At 39.7% G+C, this 24,467-nt stretch overlaps 1 protein-coding gene across 38 annotated transcripts in view; it reads left to right on the forward strand.

Moving 5' to 3' along the window:
* LOC110469084 (uncharacterized) overlaps nucleotides 1–24,467 on the forward strand; it is a 455,123-nt gene that overhangs the window by 176,819 nt on the left and 253,837 nt on the right. The window contains exon 1 of one of the 38 annotated variants that reach the window (XR_014953917.1): nucleotides 1–18,981. This exon is cut by the window's left edge and continues 16,362 nt beyond it. The exons of the other annotated variants lie outside the window; for them this stretch is intronic. The gene's annotated coding sequence lies outside the window, so the exon portion shown is untranslated. The remainder of the gene's footprint in view (nucleotides 18,982–24,467) is intronic. 38 annotated transcript variants of the gene reach the window in all.

The following is a 24,467-nucleotide window of genomic DNA, read 5'->3' on the forward strand; positions in this document are numbered from 1 at the left end:
TGTACACAAGCAGATGGTTTGTCCTGTGGATACAGCACATCAATCCTCTTGGTTCAGCCAGGATCAAGGACTGCTCTGCACTTCCCACACCCAGTGCTGCAAAGTGACTGATGTCTCCCCGATCGAGGGGTTTGTGCTGTTCATGGCCACACCACATAACATGCGACCCTGGGTGGTTTCCAGCATGGCTGAGCCAATGTTCTGGGGTGAAACACCATGGAATTATGTGCTCCAAGCCACTGAAGCAGCGTTTTTATAGCCTGACCCCAAGGACAGCTCTGATATGTTTCAGGGAATAAAATGAGGCCATGTGGGCAAAGCCTTCTGAGATGGCTTCAAAAGGCCAAGTGAGTTTTGGATCACCTGCCCTGTGGGATGGCAGTGTCCTGCTCTGAACTCTAACCCAAACCTGCCAGGTTTTGACTGAAGGGATCACTCTTAAAAAAGAACCCAGATAGAAAACCTTGAGAGTGACACTCAGACATGGAGTTAATGTGTTTAGCACTTGAAAAGTCTTTTCAGGAAAATACCTTTGCTGTGGGTGGCCCTTTCCATGCAGAAAATGTTTTAACCCTTCTAAAACAAGTTGTTTGTGCTTTTATTTTTTGGTGTTCACCCTGGCTTTCTCTCATTCCCAGAGAATTAGTGGAAGTGTCTTTTTCTTTTCTCTGCAATGGTGTGAGTTTTGAAAAAAAGAAAACATAAATACAGGTGAGACTGTTATCAGTTTAAAGTATTAAAGTGGTTAAATTTAATCACAGAGACAACCAGCTAATGGTTTTAGTAGAATTCATAAAATCCCATAAAACACAAAAGTTAAATTTTGTCATATAATGTGAATCAGTTATAGGAACCAGCACAGCTTCCTTTTTTACCCCTAAATAAATTCTAAATAGTCCTTAGAAAATTAATTACCAGTCTGCAAATAAGGATGAGATATTTTTAAGCTATAAAACTAAAACTACTTTCAGACCATTTAGCTAAAAAAAACAAACCAAAAACAACAAAACAAAAACAAACAAACAAAAAAAAAAAACCAAAAATACAGCAACTTTGTTGTAGCTGTGTTGCTGTCAATAGTCTTGGTGATTGGCTGTAGCTCCATTTTAGCAGCTTGACCTTGTTTAGCTCAGCCCGAGCCCAATCGAAAGCCCTCCCTTCCAATTTCCCCACCCCATCCCAGAAAGCCCCTACCCTGCATGAGTGTCTCCAGCTGGAGATGTGCCAATAGAAGTAATTATGTGATGAAACTATTTAACTTTGACTAAAATACTCTCCCCAGGTTCTTTCCAACTGTGTGTCTTATATCTTGTTGGAGCAATTTTATATTGTACCTTTAAAGTACAGTAATGGCCACTTGCATTGACAGAATCCTCGTAAAAGAAGAAGCCCTAGACCTTGCTCATGAAGTGCTATTGATTTTCCGAGTCCCTGCTCGAGTTGCCAAAGATACAACACTGTTGTTAGGGAGAGAAGACACTTTGGCCTTCAATATCACAGGAGGGTTCCTGTGTAAGCACAGGCGTCAATGGGTTTCAGTGATAAATAATGCATTTGGGTGATAACTGCCCATATTATTTTGTCAGTTTTGTATGACTCAGCACTTGCTCTTGCCTGGAATTTCTTTAATGTCCCCTCTGGCTGCTGAAGTTTGAGCCTGTTGTAAATGCTGTTTATATTTTAAAGGTCCATTTGCATTGTGGTGAAAAGCTTAAGTTTCTGTTTATCTTAGGCAATGGTGGGTTTTGAGCAGTGGGAAAACTACAGACACCCCACATCATTCACTGAGGTATTTCCACAGGTAGGGTACTGGCAATGAGAGTTAAATTCCCTGCTCTGTGTTTTTCCAGTGTTCCTTGATAAAGGAATTTCTGCCCACACCCCTGGTCTCTCTTGTGTCCTCAGCAACACATCAGAACTACCAGTACTGTGCTGACCCCAAGATGCCTTTGCAGAGCTTAGTCCCAACACTACAAATCCCATTGGATCCTCTAAAAGGAGAAACTTTTCCTTGTAGGAATTACAATTAAATCTCACCAGATTGTGCTTTTGTGACTATCACATTATTGTAGCCAATAGATAATTATTGTTTATCAGTAGGGAGAAAAAAGGCCTGGGTAGGAAAATTATAGCTATGATAATTAGTTTTTGATGACATTAACCAATTAATATAATTTTATGTTTTCCATTTTGAGGTTTAGGCAAGGTTGCCTTTATTTTTATTTCTATTCCAGTGTTTGAGTCAGTTCAGTCCTTCAGAGAGGGTTGATATTGGGTGCCCTGGAGGGTGTCACCGCCACCAGGCAGCCAGGGAGATGAAAAGAAACTTCACATCATTTTTCTTCACCTTTCCCAAACATGTTCTTGTTCTGAATGACATGTTTCTGTTTCGCTTGCTGTCTCCTGGATCCTTCTAAAAAGGAAGGAAGCAGCAGTTTCCTTTGTGCTTGGATGCTGCCTCCATGCCACTCACAGTTTTACAAACCTCCATTCCATCCCATGGCAATCATCCTGTTCCCAGGGCTACAGCCCATGGAAATCAGCTGGATTTGTCTTCTTAATTGTGATTTTAATGTTGCTTTTCCTTGTCTCCAAAGTTTTATTGTTCTTGTTTTCCATGTTTCAGGAGCATAAGGCAGTAGTGTTCTTTATTGGCATGTTCACTTGCCATTTGCCAAGCATCTTAAAAGCAAAACTGTAACCAGATTTACTTTTGACAGCAAGGAATATTTCGGCCCATTTTGCTGCCTGCAGAATGCCTGGAAAGTTTTAAATTAATGGCAACAAGTGAAGAGAAAAGGAAATCAAAGATCCATTTATTCCCTCAGAAAGATACCTATTTCCTCTTGCATTTATGTATTTTCTACTTGCTTTGGCTGAGAAAACATTTTAAAATATTATAAGCCCCAAGAATTTCCCTCTCCTTTTACAGTGTGCATGTCAATACAATTAACTGGACATTTCTACGTATGTTGAAACTTTGAGTTTCAGTAATTAAACTTGCAGTACAATCTTGGGTCATATTATGCTGTATTATCCTTTTAACTTTATTGTGATTGATTTGTGTCAACTTTAACTATACTCACTAGGAAGTCAGTAAATAAAGATCAATGGTTTTTTATTTCTCCTGGTTCTTTACTAGAAAGGAGATTGCTTAGATAACAGAAGTAATAGTGATGACATGATTTCCCTTTTCTACTCTGAAAACAGGTGAAATATTTTTCAAAATTTTATTAGAGCAACTGTGTTTTCTTGTTATTTGCTTTTTCTCTGTAGTTGATGTTTTGAGCTCCCCAAACTTATAGAAACACAAAATACAGATGTTCTTACTGAGTAAAACTTTGTACTGCTTTGCACTGCAGGGGGAATCTCCAGTACCAAGTCCATTTATTTACTTTTATCTTATTCTATCTACTTATCTCTTATCTATTTACTTCCTATATGGGATATCTGTTGATTCAGTTGAATGTGAGTTGTGCCTCTGGATAACAGGGATGCATCCTAACCAGCAGGCATGCTTCTGACTCGTGATCTCCTGCTGGCTAGATTTAGAGCTGAGAGTCCTTTTTCTGGAACAGAACAAAATGATCCTATGAACTGATACCCTGTGAAATGTCCATAGTGCTTTTGTTGCCTCTTGAGTGACCACAGAAATCTGGGATTGTGCCTTAGCAGGTTTGTGTTGTAAAAGCTTCTTCAGTAGGAAAAAATATACAAGGAATGTCAAAAGCAACATCTGGAGCTGCCCAGAAGCTGAGCACCTTGTGGACAATTTAGGATCCCAACCCTCATACTGTGGGCAGGTGTGGCTGGCTCTGTGCTGACACTGCTGACAGCAGTGTGAGATCCCTGCATCTCAGCAGAAAAGCACATTGAGCCTCAGATCCATCCTCCAGTTCTGAGAGGAAAAACTTCTCCCCGCAGAAGAGGTACAGTAACATACTAAAGCAACATTCACTAGGAAGTAGGTCGAAGTGTCAGACCAGTTATTATCAGCAACCTGTTTCTCATAAAAACATAGGGAAGAAAAAGCCATCTTGTTTCCAAGATATATAGCAACTTGACTTCATGTGACAAGTCAGACGGAAAGCTTCCCTGCCATGCATATTACACTTTGGGTGCTGACCCCTCAGTATATATCTCCCTTTAAGTCCTTCAGCACTCTGCTGAAGGGAAGCAGAGTGGCCAGATGCTGTAAGCTCTTTTTTTATGAAAAATCTTTCATTTGGACATTTACCTCAAAGTACATTTATAAGATTACCTGAGAGCCTGCCCTTGGGCAGGAATCCAAGCACTGGGAAGGATCAAAAATCAAGTCTCTGCTAAGAACAGCCAGTACATTCCCAACGCACAGAATTAGGTGTCCTGAGGAGTGGGGTCAGTTCATTCAGAATTCTAAGTTCTGACATCTAAACTAAGGAGCTTTTAGAAATAACTTGTATCTCTTTGCCGATGACTTTATGATGCGAGTTTACATATTCCTTTTCAGGAATTATATAGAGGCACGTTGCTTTGCTTCCCTAAGCTGTTTGGTTTTGCTGTGACTTTACGCGCTGTCCGCGGGGTGCCCCGTCCCTGGAACAGGCTCAGCTCCTCAGCGCGCGTGCTGCACAGCGCGGAGCTGGGGCTGACACGCGTCTGCCATGGCGCTACAGCCCAGGGACGGCTGTGCGGCTCTGAGCGCGGGCTCCAGCCTTGGAACAGTTGCTGCGGGGCACAAACAAAGCCTTCCTGCTGGGAACTGCTGGGCCAGAGGTCCTGCTGTCAGCGCGGAGCACGTCCTGCCTGGGCCGGCGGCTCCCTCACGGTCCGTGCTGATCCTTCCCTCACGGCTCGGGCCGATGGCTCCCTCAGAGCTCGGTCCTTCCCTCACGGCTCGGGCCGATGGCTCCCTCAGAGCTCGGTCCTTCCCTCACGGCTCGGGCTCCCGGAGCTGCTCCCTCAGAGCTCGGTCCTTCCCTCACGGCTCGGGCCCATGGCTCCCTCAGAGCTCGGTCCTTCCCTCACGGCTCGGGCTCCCGGAGCTGCTCCCTCTCCCCGTACCATCCATCACTCACTCCCAGTACACCTTTTCTGAGGCAAAGGTAACCCCGGCCTAAATTAGGTCTGTGATTTTCCTCTGCTCTCTTACTATGCATAATATTTCCCTTCTTTTCTCCCACTCAAAGCTTCCTGGGACGTTTCTCCTGGGCCTGCTGCATTAAAATCTCAGTTCTGTACAAGTCGACCTTCTGGACTTGATGTTGGCACGACGGGCACTCCTGATGTGAGCATCTCTGAGTTTGAAAAGATGCTCTCCTGTGCCAGCCTGGCACACAGGGAGTCCTCTCCAGCATCTGCCATCTCAGCCTCAGGTGCTGGCAGGGTCTGAATCCACATCTCTGCTTCATGGGCTCATGGTTAATCTAGAGGGTTTGTAAAAACTTTCTGAGGTTTATTAAAAAGCCCTTGAATTAATTCAGTCTTTGTGTGGTCAGCCTGTGAGGCTGGGGCGCACCTGAACCAAGGAGCAAATTAAGGAAATCCTTAATAGAGGCATAAAAATGCAAGAGCCAAATCTTAGAGCAACAAAATTACTGCTTTTAAAACCTTAATCTATTTTACTTCTATTATTGAAGCAAAACTGTAAAGACACAATATAGATTAATTCCATGATTTTTATAGCCACAATTCTATTATAAGTTTTTATATTTTAATAGATAAGGAAGTTATTTAAATTCAGTGGGCTTGCTCTTGTAGCCTTCATTCAGGTAGGTCTCCTTTTGCCAGTCTCTGTTGAGTGAAAACTACAGAACTGAGCTTTTTAGTTTTTGTTGGGACAAATACAGATCTCTTATTTTTACTTCTGCTGTTATATAATTTGGAAGAAAAATTACAGCCATGCAGCCAAGTGATTTGAGAATGAAGATTACAGCAGTTTTTTTGGGTAATGTATTAAACTAATTTCAGTTTGGACAGTCTTCCCTTGGAAAGGTTTGGGAGTGGAATAGTTCTCAGTAATTCTCTAGCCTGCAATATGGACATTTTATCCAGTTTTCAATATATGAGGTTCTTGCATTCCTGTTGTTCTTTGGTCTAATTGTGGCCACTGAGCTGGTTATCAGTTCCACTTCGTTACTCTGAGAGCTCAGTCTGATGAGATTCTTGGGAGTCACTCATGTCCTGCCTGGTAGTTTATGAGCAATTATCTTAATTTTAAATACTTTGTACCTGATGCTTGGAAAAGATGGAATAAAGAAAAAAAAAAAAAAAAAAAAAAAAAGAAGAAAAATAAAAAAGAAATTTGTAGGATTTCTAACAAGAGCAACAGTTTTAATTTTTTGAGCTGTGTACACTTCCTTTATTTCTCTAGTGGTGCCCATTCCTTACCCAAAACTCACAAGTCCATCTCCTCACATGAACTCCTTATCACATTTGCTCAGCAAGTTAACACTTCTAAGAAAATTGAAATGCACATTCAAATATATTAAACAAGTTGTTTAATTGGCCTTTAGCCTTTATTTTTGTTTTCCCCTTTTGAAACAGAAGGCTGAATCCACTATTTGCTGTTTCAGGCAAAGACTTTGGCCAAAATCCTTTTGTCCTCAAAAAGGACCAAGTTTTCTGTTTACTTGTAACTTGGAACTTATAATTTATTTTCATGATCCATCACATACATCAGCACCAAGAAGTGTTTTTAAATGGTAAAGGCATCATTGCCTTTGGCAAATTCTTACTAATTTTAATTTTGTTATAACTTAATGAACTCTGTTGATTATAATACAATAAATAAAAAGTCTCTAAAATTTCCTGAGCATTTTTTACTTGCTGAATTTTTAGTATCTTCACTGCTGCACAGGTACTCTAAGTTCTGAATTTCATATTTTGTAATGTGTGTTGAGAGCAATGGAAACGATTTTCTGTTATACTCTTTGTTGTTACTATATTTTTTTTTTTTGTTATGCTTATAGATTGGCAAAAAAGGGTTGTCTTTGTGTCCTTTTGCCCCAAGATTTGCCTATTTCTTTCTTAAGATTATTTAAATCTTTGTCTTTTTATATTCTGTTTAAAGACTAGGTAGTGAGGGTTTGTTGTGTTTTTTTGTTTTTTTTTTCAAAGCACTAGAGAACTACTGGATTTATATCTTTCCCAGAATCAATGAAAAATCTCCTGTAAGAAAAAAAATGAGTCGTCTAAGGGGAAAAAAAAAATCTTGCTAAGTAAAATCCTGCCCCTCTGATTCTTCCACTAGGTATGCTGTATTAAACTGCACATGGAATGCGTTTTCAACTAATTTCTGTTATTTTTCATCCTACAGAGAGACTTACATCTTCCAGCATTCACTCTGAGTTTATAGGAATGCTGAGTTGTCATGCAGGAGTTTTACCTCACACTGGGGAGATATTAGTTGATAACATCTACCTTGTTTAGATTTATTGCTTTAGCATATTTCATGCTAAAAATATTTTTTTACCATCTGCTAAGATTAGCACTCGAGTGGCAATAAATTTCCTTGCCCTGTTACTGTGGTGTAGTTTGGAACCATCTTACACCACGCTCGGCCTAATTGAAAATGGGATAAGATAAATGATGCACTTTGAGTCCCTCTCTCAGATGTACCATTGTTCATTACTTCAACAAGGGATGAGCACATCTGATTGTAATTTCAATTGTTAACTAAAACAAAAGTTTCCATGGTGAAAATATGGTACCAACAGCTGTAATTGTCTCAGGATTACTTGTGAAAATCTCAATGTAGTTTGAGTCATAAATGCAGGATTGTTTTGCATTTACACACTTGTTTATCCTCCAACCCTAATGGGAAAGGGGTGAAGTCAAAAAACATGCTCAGGAATGCAGGCACTGTGTGGAATAGCAGAGCTAAAAATGTCCATGCTTAAAGAAACATCTGCATATTAAAATAAGGAATTTTTCAATAGTGATTACTGTTGCAAAAAAATCCACCCAATCACTCAGTCTGAGCCACCACTTTATTAATTGTGGTTGGATTTGGTGGTGTTTATAATATAGTAGTACAGTTTAGTCTTGTTTCCAGGCTCCCACGGGATATACCCAGCACTGATGTTTCTGTCATTTACCTTACAAATTCTTCAAACAGCAGCACCATAAAAAAACCAGCAAAAGTGGGTTTTTCCCCCTATTTTTTCCTATTAATATAAAATCTAAATAGTAAAGCGCTGAAGAAAACTACATGAGCTGACAGTCCTGACTGCTGATCCCAGGCAAATGGGGTGGGAAGAAACAAGAGTAGGTCCAAGGCATTCTATCTGCCTGCTCTTTCTGCCAATTTAATTTGTGGTCTCATAATTTCATTTTTTTTAAGTTTATGAATATTTCTACTTTCTGTTCCATGGGCAGTTCACGTACGTTCCTTCATGGTATCTGAAAATGCAGTCTGTAAATTATATTCTTTGCTTCAGAATTTGCTGTAAGTTTGTATTATATATTAGAACAAAATATTTACAATAGAAAATACTTGTGATGCAAAGGAAATTAGTGAAAACATGAGAGAAATTATATAATGATGGGTGTTTTTATTTAGATACAAGTGTGATTTTTGTGTTGGCAACTTAAGGCCCCATCCTATTTAATTCATTCATTAAACTAAATCCATTGACTTGCTTGAATAAATAAGGTCAGGAAATCTCTATCCATAAGTAATCCACAAACGTGGCTTTTTCTTTCAAGGTCTTAGATTAACTTTGGGGCTGCTCAGAAATGGGAATGCCTCTGGGAATATCCTTGTTAGGCACATGTTACAGGCCAAGGGGGGGTGGTTTCAAACTGAGAGTAGGTTTAGATAGATATTGGGAAGAAATTATTCCCTGTGAGGCTGATGAGGCCCTGGCACAGGCTGCCTAGAGGAGCTGTGGCTGCCCCATCCTTAGAAGTGTCCAAGGGGCTTGGAGCAACCTGGGACAGTGGAAGGTGTCCTATGGCAAGGGGTGTGACAAGATGGGATTTGAGGTCCCTCCCACCCAAAGCATTCTATGATTCTATTTGCAAAGGCTTTTTCATCCTTTGGGTAAACTCCATAAGAAACATGTATCTCGGGTATTTTAATCTCTTACTTGATAACAGATTCTTTGATGCCCACGTTCTGATTGTGCTTATCCTTCCTCATGGAAAGCCCGCTTGGCTTCAGCCAGGATTTCAGCCATCTCCAGCCTCTCAGCCCTGGCTGGTGTTTCCTCAGCTGAGTTTTAAAGCCCAGAAATGTGGCGTTTGTGGTAGAAACACAAACAAGAGGAATGCGAGTGGCTGTGCTCTAACACCACTGTATCCCATGGCCCATTCCCAGTGTCTGTTACTGAAATTGGTATTGTATCTAAAACAATTGCTGTTATTAACAGGTTAAGCTGCTGGGATGTTAAAATAAAGGCTGCCCAGCTTTAGTGCATTTTGTTGTAATCATCTCCCAGATGCCTTGTCGGAAATCAATTCAAGTTCAAAACTGGCTGGAATTGGGAGGTCAGGGCTTCTGCAGACTAAATATTTTATCTTCTGCTTATGTCTGGAGCTTTTAAAGCTGTGTGTTGGGGGCTCTTTTCTCATATCCCATCTGGACAAAGATGATTGGCTTTGCAATTTTGCCCAGGTTAGGACAAGGTTAAAATCAATTATAATCAATTATTAAGAGTCTTCTGTGGCTGCAAGGCTTAAAAGGGGATTTTAAAAGTTGCTCAGTTCAAAAACAAGAATATCTTAGTTGCCAGTGTAGATGTCATTATTCTGGAATGTCAGATGTAGATCTTATCTGCACCAGTAATAAATACACAGAATTCCTTCATCTTCTTCTTGTCCTGCATGCTTTGGAACAAGAAGCACTACCTAAAATGAAGCTAGAGGTGTAGGGAGGATCCAGCTGCCACTTCCATATAGCTAAATGAGAGGGAGCTTTTTATAATTGAGTGAACCAGGTGGTTTTTCTTTCCAGAAATATATTCAGCTTACTCGGGTCTTCAGAACTCAAATGCTAATTTTCTCCTATGTTTTGGGAACTCCATGCTTTTATCTTAAAATACAATAGTGTTTATATATTATAATTCACTCTGAAAGATGTGCTTGAATATACAAGATCGGTGCCTCTGCCTGGGAATGAATCAGTCATTTTGTTTGGAATAACTTTTGATGTTGGTTCCATTCTTCCCATGCAAATCACATCCTGCATTCTCCTCACTGCTTCTGAATGAATGAGTGAACAAGCCTCTTTGTCCCTCAGCACCATTGTTTTGGTGCTTTTGAACACAATATTTATACTTTCAATTTACATTTAAGAAAATTAGGAATTAAGAATTAGATCTTGAATTTTGGAGGAAGACAGGGCCTCTTAAAAAATCAAGGAGAGGGGAAGGATGTGCTGTGAATTTAAGACCTACATGCAGGAAAATTTGGGTTTACCTGTTTAATTATTAATTAATTGATTAGGTGTTCTTAAAAAAACTGTCAGAGTAATGCTGTTCAGCGCACCATCCTCAGCTGCCTATGTTTAATCTAAGGATAATTTTACTCCTTTTTGTTTTGGGGAATGAAATGTTTATAGGAGTGTTTATGTTTTGTTGTAGGGATGGGAGTATAGGACTGTGCATATTATCCACCATCCTATATTGTAATGTACAGGACAGCCTGGAACTCAGTTATCTGTGTGGAAGGCACAGAGTTAGAAGTGTTATCTCATCCTGGATTTGGCCTTACTTGTCATGTCCCACTCCATAGGGAAAGGGAACATCCATGCTGAGTGTGGCAGACTTCAGTTCCAAGCTGGTCACTGGCCCAGCATAATTGAGTAGGATTTCTAGGGCTGACTGGGATCTTCAAAACATGAATCTTTAAAACTTTCCAGAGCTTCAGACATCTTCTCTGTCCCTTTGCTTTCCCCATGCTCAGAGACAAGTAATGGTTTGGAGGTGGACCTGTTAAAAAACTTCAGCAAAGGTTGTTCTTCCACGGCCTCTGCCGTGAGGTCTCCAGAGGGCTCCAGTTCCTACGGAATTTCCAGATTGCTGCCAGAAGCACAGCTGACCTGATTCTTCTCTGTGTGTGGTTTGAAAAATGTCATATATTTCAGTTGTCATTGGTTTCAGTTGTCACTGGCACCTGTTCCTGATTTGGAATATTTAAAAGGAAGTCAGGATCTCGCATAAGGATCAACTCCAACAGTGAAACTGGATTGGCACTTTGATGCCATGAAATTCAGTACTTCAGATTTTAAACATGGGCTTGAGATTCTTAACGTGGGCAAAATACCAAGTAACTGTAGGATTATAAAAATACTGAGATGTTCAGAAGCTTGTAAATATTTTCATGAAGTTTAAGAAATATTTCTGTCAAATGCTCATTTTCATCGTGATACTGTAATTGCCCTCAGCTTCCCAAGGACACTGTAGTGAGTGGGAGATTTGAAAAACTTGTGTAGGGACAGTGTCCTGAAAACCAGATACCTAATGAAAATCAAGGAAAGCAAAATAAATTACCATTGATTTGCTTTCTTTATACCTCATCTCCACATGAAATCACTGAGTATTTCATAGGTTTTAAGAAAATTGTAATTTTCCATGTATGTAACATTCAGAATCTCTTGTCACACAGGAATATCTTGGAACCTCCATCCAAGCATTGATATGTTTATTATCAAAACAGATAAGCTTGCTCTTGAGAATTATAAGAAGTCATCAAGTTTAAATATTTCTATGCACACTTATGGCCAGATTTTTTTTTTTTTTCAATATTACTGTTTTATTTATTTCACTGGCAAATGTATTGGGAAGAAGGTATTGCCACTGCCTGGTGGGACATCACTGTCCTGCTCAGACATGGACCTGTAGTCAAAAGACTGGGACTGTGGGCCTTAGCTCCAAGCATTTGTGAGTCCTTGTGAGTCCATAACTGATGGAAAAAATATGTTAACAAAACATCCTAGTCCAGAAGAAGTACTGAACTCACCATTCTCCTGCGGCAGCCTATATTTATGTTTTCAAATGGGTACTTCAAAGACTTGGAATTCAAGGTTTATGTTAATACTTTTACACTGAGATTCATAAGACTACAAAAAGCACTTTAATAGGAGTTCACCTACTAATGATATTTGCAAAAGCCAGTTAATAATAGCTTATGAAGGGAATCAGGCTTATTTTTTTTATTCCAATTATTTATTTTTTATCCAGGATTATATCCCTCCTCAATTTTGTTTTCATTTGATAAAACAAGAAGTATAAAATATAATTTGAAGTGAGTCTGTGCCTGGCTGCACAACAACTATGTGTTAAAACGCATCAAAAGGCCCTTCCTTCTCAGGGAACACCCCGTAGCTGACATTTCAGTGGTCTTCTGGACTGGTGGTACTTAGGAAAGGAAAGGCACAAAATGAGTGTTCTTGGCCAGTCTTTGAAAGTCCAATGTTTTTATTGGAGGCAGGAACCCCTTTTTCCTTTCCTTGGGAGGTTCAGGGGAGCCTCTCATTTGGCTAATGAGACACATGGCACCGAATGCCTGAATGGTTTGGGGAGAGATGAAAAGTTCCTATTTATCCTGCATCAGATCTGGAGAGCCACATGTGTTTCTCATTTCCAGGCACTTTTATTCCAGTTATTTAGATGGATGGAGGCATCAAGCCAGAGTTTCCCCAACAACAACAAAGGTCTTACACTGTCCAAACACACTACATTCTTGAACCCACTGGTCATGCCACCGAAAAAAGGTTGAAAGATTCAGCATGGTCTGTTTAAATAAAATAGCTGTGCTGTTCATTACAGCTCTGCACATAGGCACCAGTGTTTATATGGCTGGGGTTCAGTTTTAAAGTGAGCAGAAAATCTTGGTAGATACTGCAGGCCCTGCACTTCCTCAGGAAAGGAAGGATGTTTGCCATGCTGGGGACTGAAAAAGTGAACCCAGTTCCTTATCAGAGCATTTTAGTTGCCATGGTTGAGAAATCAACATTTTCTCTTGCAGTTTTTCCTTCTCTTTTTTCCTCTTGCTCTTCATTGATCACTGCTGGTTTTGGTTATCCCACACTTGTTAGCAAACCCAGCCAAGGCTGATGCTTGCTGATCCAAACCAGAACATCAGGAGAAGTTAATGGACTCTCCAAGTAGGGAGCCCATTTTGGGAAGCCTGGAACCGAAGCCCTGTTTATGCTGTGCTTTGCCACGAATCCAGGTTGTTTTTAGCAGAGAGCAACTGGATGAAATGCCAGCATTTGTGATTCATGTGGATTTTGCAAACTGCTCCGAAGGAGCTGCTGCAAAGCCTTTGTAATCACAGATAACATTCCTTGGTCTTTCATTCTGGCACTAGGAGATTTACTCCTGATTCAGCCCTGCCTGAGTATCCACAGTCAGAGTAGCTCTTGCAGGTGGGAGTTTCTCTTCATGTTCTGAAGGGAAGGAGTTGAACAGGGCAATAGACAATGGAAAATGCCAGAGAGAAGCTGCTTGGCTGCAAACCCCACGATAAACTTTGTAGCTAGCTCTCTTCTTGGGCAAAATGAGTACCTTTTTTTAAATTTTCAATACAAAAATATTCTTAGAAGTTAAACCTAAAATCTCTTTTCTTTCCTGTCCACTTCCTCATGTGGGCTTGCTGGTTTATTATTACTGTGTTTCTCATTTGTGCTGGCCTGTTGGCATTGAATATTTAGTAGAGACAAAAAGGAGCTAATTCTTGTTTCTTTGGGAAAACAGTTCTGACTTTATTGACATTTGCATAGATTTTGTAAATATGTATTAGATTAAGAGGATATATTGTCATCGCAATTGTTTAGATTTTAAGCCTGTAAACTTTAGCACAAAAATACTTCATGAACAATTCCATCTATTTTCTGTAGAAGTGCTGTTAATGAATGTTGGGATCCCCATCATTCTCCCAGCTTTCCCTGTCTGGAGTTCTCCCATTGCTTCCTTCCCCAAAAATACTTTTGTGAAACCTAAGTAGTTAAATTAAGAGCAAGATCAAAGATTTTGTTTTGAAGGTATTTTGGTATCTTCAAATGCATATAGTTGCATGTTAGGTATTAAAAAAGAAAATGAGCATCTAATTACTGTTGATTTCAGAGTTTTGAAACCCCAATAGGCCCCAAGAGGCTCCTTTCTCTTAAGTCCCAGTGTGTAGCATTTCCTATTGTTTGGGTGTCTCTCCAGATGAAGCCAATCAGACAGGAGAAACAGCAGAAGGCCTGAGAGGAACCCAGGCTACCTGAATCTGGCAAATTCAGATCTGGCATGTAAATCTGCTCCCAGGTGACTTCTCTAGGTTGAGTCACACTTTGATCTTTAACTCTCATCTTCTTTGTGCTGTAGCTATTTCAATTCCATTAATTAGACTAACAAGAATTCCTCCTTCTGAAGTAAAATAAATAAGCAAAAATAAACCATCACACCTTCTTCTGGATTCACATCTGGCTGTTTAAAATGCTTACAGAATCACACAGGGTAGAAAGTAATTGCATTACATTAAATTGATAACCAGTCTTTCAACAGATTTCTTTGTTTTCATGTAAAACAGTTTTTATAAATGTATTTAAACTCCTTTCCCTCTACTCAAAGTATTTCTCCTAACTCTATTAATTCTGTATGAACCCCTCCCTTCATCATAACTGTTTCATTTTATATCACCAACCTTTTATGAAAGTTTTTCTTTACCTGGTGCCTTGAGACAAACCAAGCTTCAGATTTCTGGAATGAGCTCAGAATGGAAGTTTTGCTGTGTTTAGTATTTCTGTATTTCATACATTTGAAGGCATGAAAGGTATAAGCAAAGGAAGTGGTTTCACTCTAATTTACAGCCATGTCCTCATTGAAACTATAGGCTGTGTTTTCAGCTGCATCAACGTGGAAGCTTAAAGCGACATCATCTATACTACTTCGTAATTTCCCTTCCCAGGCCTCTTCTCCACATGCAGGTACTTGAGTCCTCCTGTAGCTGGGCTGGGCTGAGCCAACAACAGCAGGACAATGAGAATGAGGTTGGGCTGTTCTTTGGCATTTTATGTTTGCTAGGCACAGCATCTCCTCTGCAACTGCAGATTTATTAGAAACAAAACTGAATAATGTAAGTGCAATTAATATTTCCTCACTATTCTTCTTCAAAAAGCCATTGGAAGTGTGAGTGCATCTAAGGATCTTTTGTCTGTTCTTTTCATAAAATCTAGTGCTGATATGGCTACTAATTAAGGACTTTTTAAAATATTTACATGTTATTATTAAAAGGCATGTTACAGACATAAGTAATAGACAATAGTGTTTCCGTGATAAATCCCCATGAATGTATCTTCTTATTGCTTTTGTATTTGTTTTTTTTTTTAATTGGCACATTCCTGGTGGCATTTTTCCATCTCAGGAGGAGCAGCAAATGTCCAGTTGTTTTTTTGACTAATGTTCAAGAACAGGACTGTGGTTGGTGACAGCAAGGTATCTTACTTTGAATTTTTAGTGAAGATGATGCCAGTAATAGCAGGCAGATGCTTCAATATCAGTGTCTTTGTATTGACCCTTGGAAACATCCTTAAAATCTGTGATGTTTTTAGCAGTGCTGACTTTCCTTGCCACCTCTTAGTGGTTGGTTTGGTACATCTTCACCCAGGACAAACATTCAAAGTCACCTTTCTCTGCCTGTCAGCGCTGTCCCAGCCTGCCCTGATCACATTTACATTGATTAATATGTTGTGCTGAGTAATGAACCCTCCCCAAACTTTGTATAACTGTATTTGCTCTGTAAATGACAATGGCTCACGTTGACTTCAGACCCAGTTCTTTCAGAGATGCATCAAGGTCTTCCTCCCTTTACTCTCAGAAGGGTAAAGTCACTGATCTGAAACCAGCAACTTCTGAAACACAGCCCAGCTTTTGGCTTTAAACCAGTGTTTGTATTGGAAGATAATTTAAAATGGGGACAAATTGCCTCAGGGAAGTAAGTGCAGCCAAGGCCACACTGTTGTGGTTACTTTCTTCTGTGTGGTCAGAATCCCTGTCCTCTACTCAACATGAGGAGGGTCATGTCCCTCTCCCTTTTATATCAGGAGTTACCAGCAGCAAAGGACCATCCTTCCAAGAATTATAGTTCTCCATCCTGGACTTTAAACTGTACTTTAGTGAGAGGGTACCTATGGAAAACAAGGACATTTTTCATATTCTAACGCTTACTCCACACGCAACAAAAGGGAATTGCATCTCATTTGCCAAGCTCTGTTCCTAGATGAATATTCTGATAAAAATCCTTTCTCATCACGTTTTCCCCATGTTTTCAAAGCACTTCAGAAGTGTTGTGGGATCTGCTGGAATGAGGTGTTGTTATTAAAGTTGTGCAGGTGAAACCATCCATCTTGATTTTTCCCCTTATCCACTGGGGTGGACAAATCAAATCTTTTGTCTCTTTGGGGGGTGGAGGGAAGTAATTTTTACTAAATTTCACAATGGTAGGCTGAGGAAATTATCTTTCTATTTCTGCTGTGTCTGGCATTCTGCTTTAGTTGGTCTCAGGTAGATTTGAACTCTGCACTCCTGCATTGTCTTCTTTCCTCAGAAAAATGAATTCCTTGCAGAAACTTGTGTGCCGTTTGAATTTTTGCATGTTTATATGTTCTGTGTGAACCTGTAGCAATGCCTTAGCCACATAAATCTGAAAAAAACATTAAAAAAACCCCAAATTCCCAAAGCCAGCTGCAGTACCTGTGCAAGGGATCTGGTGCTATGGAGCTGCTGCACCCCCTTTGTCTGAGTCTGATGTGCACAGGAATTGAAGGCATTACAAATCCTGAGGTGAAATTTATCCTTGCTTGCTAGCTGATGTGTTTTTCTCAGCATTAAATGATTTGAACCATTGCAAACTTTTCCACACAGATGCCATTACATTTTTGACCATTTCTTGTGGTGCATGACAAAGAATTTGTGTTGGTGAAGCAACCCCCAAATTCCAGCTGATAATTCCAGGAGTTCTGACAAAGCAGCAGTGCCCTGATGGTTCCAATGCTGCTGAGTGGTGGTGCTGTCCCTCTTTATTTCAGCATGGACATGAAACCTGGGGCAATTAGCATTTCCTCCTAGTGTAGCTGTTAAAGTATTTTTACTTTGCTACTGTCTAGTTCATTAAAAAGGGTTTTCAAGCTCCCAGTAACAGAATTACTATTGACAATTTCATTAGAACCATAATTCCAGCACTTTCCAGAAGATCCAGTGTAGTACATGGTCACAGCCTGTCCACCTCCAGTATATTTACAGCTCCTCATATTCATCCCCCTCAAATTCTGAAAGGCCAAACCCACCAGTTTTTGGGAAGTGGATCTTAGCCCCAAGTTCTACCAGCCTCAAATGTTCTTAGAGAAAGAACTACAGAGCTGTCAGCTGCCATCTGACTGTTCCCATGGCTGGAAAGATGCTTCATGTGCAGGTTTGCTACATTTATAATAGCAATTTATAGACAGCAGTGCAGGGCCCAGCCTGGCAAGTAAACACCAATGAGCAGCACAGCTTGGGTGGGAGCTGTAAACACACAAGGAAGAGTTTGTGAGGGATCAGCAGCTGCTTGGGGTCCAGCTCCTTGGAACAGAAACTCTCTGGGCTCTCCTGTCTCAGCTCCCTCTGCCCATACAGGCATTGCAATGCTGGGATGAAGTGCGACCCTCTGACACCCCAGGTATTCATGTTCTCCTCTGCTTACCATGACTCAGGGTGTCCTCAATAATAAACTCAAATATAATTCAGATAAGCTATTCTGTTTCTGAGTTATTATTGGTATTATTGTTGGATTTACAGGCTGTTTGCCAGGAGGCCTTTACTCTAGGACAAGAAAAACAGTGGAAAAGCAGAAAAGGAAAAAAATCCTCCTCTTCTGTTCCCAAAGTCATCCCTGTGTGGCTTCTTGTTCAGGGAGACTCTCAAACTTGGATTAGGACACAGCAACAGGAGTTATGCTTTTCCTTGAAGGCAGTTTGTATGTGAGCTTCTGAAAGCTTGGATCTTTGCAAAAGAACTTTTCTGAGTAACTTAGCAGCACTTTTTTGGGTTGGTTTAGATGGGAAACATTTCAGGGGTATTATGTAGACCAGGATCAACCCAGAAAAGCATATGAGAAACAGGAGTGAAATCCTGGCCCCAGTGATGAGGAAAGCACAATCTGTAATCAAATTAGGTCGCTTCAGACCCAAAAATATATTTATTTGATGTCTGGAGATAACATCAGTGTGCTGTTTGTACTTCCTGGTAGGATAAAATTGGCATAGAAAGGAAGATCTTTCAGAAAAAAGTTGACAGCTCATGCAATATTTCTATTTAACACAGGGTAACGAAGATCAGAATTAATTTGGTGTTCTGTCAACTTCCACAAACACTCCTTAGTTGAAATATGGTGTGTTTTCATTTAGGGTGGGTTTGCACTGGTGTTAAACAGGATGTTGTGATCCACCAGAGTCTGGGATAGAAGCATTTATTTCCAGTTGTGTTTTTCAGTGTTTTGAACTGAATAGTTTCTAGCTCCAGCTCTCACATTAAGACTGATTTTGTTCCAGGTTGATACTCTAGAAAGAGTTCAATAGAAACACTTTTGAAAAATTGTTATATTCGACCAAGAAGGGGGAAAAACCCCAAACCAACAAACATCCCACCTGAAAATCAGCTGTTATAATTTAAGTGTAATTTGATTCAGGTGCTTTCAAAAGGTGCCCCTCATTAGGGAGAAACCAATCTTGGGCTCAGAAAACAAAGCCAAGCCTTGGGTAGGGTGGAGTTTTTGGGTAGGGTGGGTTTAGGCCTGTGTAATTCTGGTTTTCAGCCTTGCCAGACTGTGTTTAGTTGTCTAATTAGGTAGCTAAACTTAGTTGATGAGTTTTTAATTAATTAGGTTTTATTCACGCTGTACAGTTTTGCACAAATGAAGCGATGGAAAGTTAGATTTGATTTTTAGACTTTTTCCAGCTGGCATGAGCTGTTCTTGACCTGAAACTCCTTTGCTACCAGTGGATCCACAGAGAACAGAGGCTCTTCTCCAAAGGTAAGTTTGTGTCTTCTGTGGAACTTTTTCAGGATTGTTGGTTAGTAACACTGTGTGGTCCATATTGTTGGAAGATTTATGCTGGGTTTGTATCTGGCTTTGCTTTGGAAATTAGATGCACATCAGCAAAAGCCATGGAGTTAAATATGTCTGTTTTTAATGAAGGAAACAAATGTATTGATAAGATGTTAGGAAACAACTTAATGCTGAGGAGAAAAGGAGTTCTCTATTTCCAAAGCCAAGTAAGGATATTATTTTGGTTTTCAACAGTTTTAGAAGTTGTGTGTTTATGTTTTAGCACTGAGATTGGGAAGTGCCAGAAAATAATTCCTTGCCTAAGCTTATCTTGTGGGTATTTTAATGTAAATTGCTAAATGGTGCTTTGAGTTGAGGCAGTGCCCTGTGCTGTAGAGGTGCTGTAGGGCTGAGCAGAGAAGTCTGATGTTTCTGCTTTAGGGCTGTGGCTGATGGAATCCAGGGGAGAGAGAAAATGGCCATAATGTGAGCATGGAGAGGGAGAAGGGAGTGGCTGGCACCAAGTCCTAACATGGTCCCAGTTTTGTAGCTGCAAACTAGGGGCAAATTGATGCTTTCTTTTGACTCTATGGACTGAGGTGAAATGTGTGGATGTTTTTAACTGGAATATGTTGGAAGTAAAAAATCTCCTGGTCAAAATAATTGTGGATGTTTAGTTTGGAAGGAGTTAGTTTGTGAGAGGCAAACTTCAGTAGCTTTAAAGAATAAAAGGTTATGAGGCAATTGTTATTCTCCATATTCACCAAGTGTTGAACAAGAAATAATTTACTTGATTATTAGCAAGTTTTTTTTTTTGGTTTTTTTTTTTTTTTTTTTGTGTATTTATTTTTAGTGCAGATGTAAACTCCCCAACCACAGGGATGAGCTGCTGAGAGCAATTGTATAACCTTGCAATTAGAGGTGTTAAATAACAAGATGGAAAAACACCTGTTTAAAAATCATACAGATACACCTGAACCTGATTCAGGGCCTGAGGATGGACTCTCCAGTCTCTCAGGAGCCTTTCCAGTTTGATGTTCCTGTGGTTTTGCAAACAGTCTTCAGTTTTGTAGTAAAGAAATTAAAATGGTGACTCTCTTCTGCAGCATTTGTTTTATTTGTTCACAATGTCCTTAATCCCTGGATTCATTGAAAGAAAATCCAAACCTAGTAGGAACTTTTAAAGAAGGATGGTACTTTTGTTTGGGTTAAACTTTGCTGGACTTTCTGCGCTCACTGAATTAAGGGAGAGAGAAACTGCTGTTCTCAGAATCACTGAATAGGTAACACCTGTGGGTGGCTGCAGGTGGAAGTAATGACCCACAATCCCAGGCACCAGTTTTTTGGACCCAGTTCTTGAAAACAGAAATGAGAGAGTCTGAGGCATGTAATCCTAGGAATTGCTTGCATGTCCCTGCTTTTACCTCCTGTTTGAGGTAGTGTTTGCTGTTCTTTACATAATGAAAGTCTGGATTCCTCTGTTCCCAGTTGAATATCCCACTCACATATATTGGAAGCCTGATGGGAATTTGACTTTAACTTGTCTCCTACTGACCCTTACTGAGCTACCACAAAGCAAAAATATGGTTGAAAATGAGGAAAATCAGGGATGAAAGTTGCAGTTTATTTGTGTTTTTTCAAGTGTTATCTTTTCCCAAAAAACCCTTTGTGCCCATATCTGGAAGAGTTGTTCACTGCTTAAAACAGTGACACAGAATATTTCTAAAACAATGGGGTGGTGAATGCACTGCAGTTGTGTCCCAGTCTGATTCAAAAATCACTTTCTGGAGACTATTTCTGCTTCTTGGTTTGTTTTGTTATTTCCCTACCTGTAGAAATAGATTTCAGGCTTCAGGCCAAATGAATTCACTGTTATTTGTAAATCAATTCAGTTTTAAGATTCAGAAGGTAATTAATTAATGCTAAGTGTTGGGCCTGAGGAGGTTGGTTCTGCAAGTTTTTGGATGGGTCTAAGTATTAGAAATATTTATTATTAAGAAGGAGGATTAAGGAATTTATTCACTGCACAAACTTCTGCTTTATTACTTTATTTTTATCCCAGTGATATATCAGTGGTGATTAATTGTGATTGAAATAGAAAAAAAACAGCTTTAATGACTTTTTGTGTTTTCCAGCTTTATTAGTTTTTTATTTCATAACTGGACTCTTGTCCTAATTGCAATTTCTCACCTTTTTAATAATTGGGGTAGGGGGAGCACCCCACAAATCTTGTAATTTACAAATATGAAAACAAACATTTTGATTGAAAATTTTAATGAACTTTGTTTATATTTTCTTATTGGAAATTTCTTCTGGGGCTTTCTGTTCCTGCAAAAATAAATTGTAAGGTACAAATTCTGTAATGAAGTTGGAAGAAGTTTCATCCCAAGTCCTCTGACCATTACTAATGAAAAAAAAACACACTCTGTGTTTGTTCTTGTTTGTAGAGAAATTCTACTGAATTTTGACCTCATTCCCATCTTTTAGCCAAAGCTCTTGGCAAAAGGCACCTACTGCTTTTGGAACTGCATTGTGAAGTGGGATCAACATCTCCATAGGCAGTTCTCCATCAGTAAAACATGAATATAATTTTTAATAGTCCATTTTATCACTGGTTTTATTTGCAGGCCCACTGTGCCATAATTAGGGATGATCTGTGCTGTAGTAATTTAGAATGCCATTTTTACCTCATCCTTGGGCCAGCATTCTTCTTCCTTGCCTGTCCTGTGTGTGCTGGAAAGCTCTTGTGAGGAAAGCCAGGAAAGAAAAGAAGATATCCAAGGAGTTCACAATCAGACATGGATTTAATATGTGATGCTTACACAGTTGCTTCATCTAAGTGGGTTTTTCCTCCCTTATGCTCCCAAAGCTGCCTCTTCCCAAGCTTTTCCTGTCCCACAGCACCTCAGGCTCTGGCTGCAGGTGTTACCTGGTCCCTGCTGGGGTCAGGTGGGGTCAATGAGCCCTGCAGCATCTCCCCCCATTTCCATGTTCTCAAATCTGTCCCATATCTGTATTATCTGATTTCTGATCCAGCAAACAATTCCCTGTTCCAGTTGTTGTTTGCTGCCTGTGTTGGGCTGTGATAGGAGCACTCTTACATCTGTACATGTTAATCTGCTCGTGCTGAGCCGTGCCCCTGGGTGGCCTTGTCATCCACAATCAGTGTCAGCCTTCCCTGTGCTTAGTGTTTGGGCTTAAATAATCATATTTTCCTTCTTGGAGACATTGCTTTGCAGCAGACCATGGAATGTCAAGTGGATGTTATCATTTGTTTGGCCCTGCTCCTGGGGCACCTTAAAAGTTTGGCTGTTTATTGAAAAATCCACTTTCTTTAGGTGAGGAGATGAATTAGGTGTGTTTGTTTTTTACACTCAGAAAATGTGACGCCAGGTTTCTTGCATATTGCAATGACTGAAAAAATAAAGCACTTTGCTAGCTGGTGTTTACAGTATTTCAATTTAGTTTGGATACAAATTGCTTACAATTCTTTGCTTTGGAGGTGACTAAAAGTCTTAGTCCCACATTTCAGGGAGGTGGGATGTAAAAGGGAACAGTTGCTCTCATAATGCTTATATCCATGTTTTTCCTGAGGTGGAAGATAAAAAAGATAAAAGGGAAAGCACTATTTATAAAATGTAGACTTTCTAGGTACCAGGAGTTATGAATTAGACTTAAGCAACAGGTGAAGGTTCAGTAATTCTCATTTTATTGATGTGGTTTACACATATTAACCTCTTTTCTAGAGCAGAAGTGTTCTAGATGTACAATTTCTGTTGTGGTTCCTAGAGCCTGGAATTACTCACAGCAGTTCATTGTCCCTAGATTTGAGTAGGAGAGTATTATTTGATTTGTAGAGCAAAAGAATTTAAAGAAAAAAAATGAGCTCTTATTTGAAAATCTGGGTTTTTTTCCTTAGTTAAGTTTGTCATAGGCTCATGACTGACCTATAGGTAGTTGTTTGTCCTAGAAACCATCATGGTTGCCAAATATATGGAATTAAAAAAAAAAATCAAGGTTGTGCTGAAATGAATGTAGTTAAAATTCATAAAGAGAGATTCCTTAATTAACTTAATAAAATTACTAATGGAAGCATTTTAACTGCTAAATTTAATTTACTTGTCAAGATATCAGGCTACAAAGAGGAGGGAAGAGTGGAAACTCTGCTTTCCATTATGATGTGCTCTATTATAGAATAAATTTGCTTAAAATGAAATATATCACAAAAAGCCATCAATGACATCTTAATTTGGAACAGCCAGTTGAAAAGTAATTAGACTGTGAAGCAATCAGTTCTAGTAAATCAGTGTTTCCCTTTACATAAACATACGTTTTTGCTATTTATAAATAGGAGAGACTTCCAGAGTCTCAAGTAGCAGGGACTTTGATTGTGTTTCTACTGTATGTGTGTTCTATTTTTCATCACAAAACTGTCAAAACAAAAGGAATTTGGGCTTGATTGGGAATTGATCCAGGGAAATGCTAGAGCAGAGGTTTCATTTTAACCCTTTAAGAACACGGCTCTGTGGGGCCTCCTGTTCTCACTGACAGAGGTTCATCTGTGATGTTAGATTGTCTTTCAAAATTAGCCTAAATCCATTTCCAGGAAAGTAAAAAAACTAGAAACACTGAGAAAAATTTCACCTTAAAGATTCAAGTTGTCTGTTCTTGCATTTAGCCTTCTAACACCCTTGGTTTGGTATTCCATATTCCAGAAACAGGGTGTTTGCCTATGGAAAGGCAGCTCAGTGTACCTGTTGTGCCTGGAGTTTAAAGTTGGTGTTGTGGGATCAGATCAATGCCAGGAACTTCTCTCCCAAGTGGAGCTGTGTGAATGGAAACTACTAATTTTACTTTTCTGAAGGGGGATGCTTGTGGCAAGGGAGGAAGGAGGAATTCTGCTTCAGAATCATAGAAGATTTTAAGTGGGAAATGTCCATGCTTTAATTTTTACCAAGACGTTACTAACCTTTTAAACTGTCCTAGAACAACAGAGCATTATGTGAAATTTGAAATAGAGCAAAAGAAATTGTCATACATGACACAGGACTCCCGGTACAGCTCAGATCCTTGGTGTGAAGGATTTTGGTGTTTTCCTTATCGTGAAATCCTTGAGCTGCACAGATGTGCTGCAGCTCTGGTCTGGGTGCCAACACTGAGGTGTCAAAACAGCTGCTTCCATTTGGATTAGTGCTTGGGGCAGGGGTCTGTGAATGTTAGAGGCACTTGTGGGTGCTCTGGGAAGGGAGTTAGAGCAGCATTAAATTATGTTAGTCAATGTGCTGAGAGGGAATACCCAAGGAAGTAAAGCAGGAAAGTGACACCTGTAGTGAAAAATGAATTAATCAAAGTCCTTTCAGATGGGAGTTTCTCTTTCTGCCAAGCAGCCCATGAGTTGAAAGTTTATTTTGTTTTTCATAATTTAAGAGCAATTTACTCGAGGAATCGTAATGGCCATACTTTTCAGAGGT

This window comes from Lonchura striata, chromosome 3 (genome assembly GCF_050655825.1).
Source record: "Lonchura striata isolate lonStrDom1 chromosome 3, ASM5065582v1, whole genome shotgun sequence".
Lineage (NCBI taxonomy): Eukaryota > Metazoa > Chordata > Aves > Passeriformes > Estrildidae > Lonchura > Lonchura striata.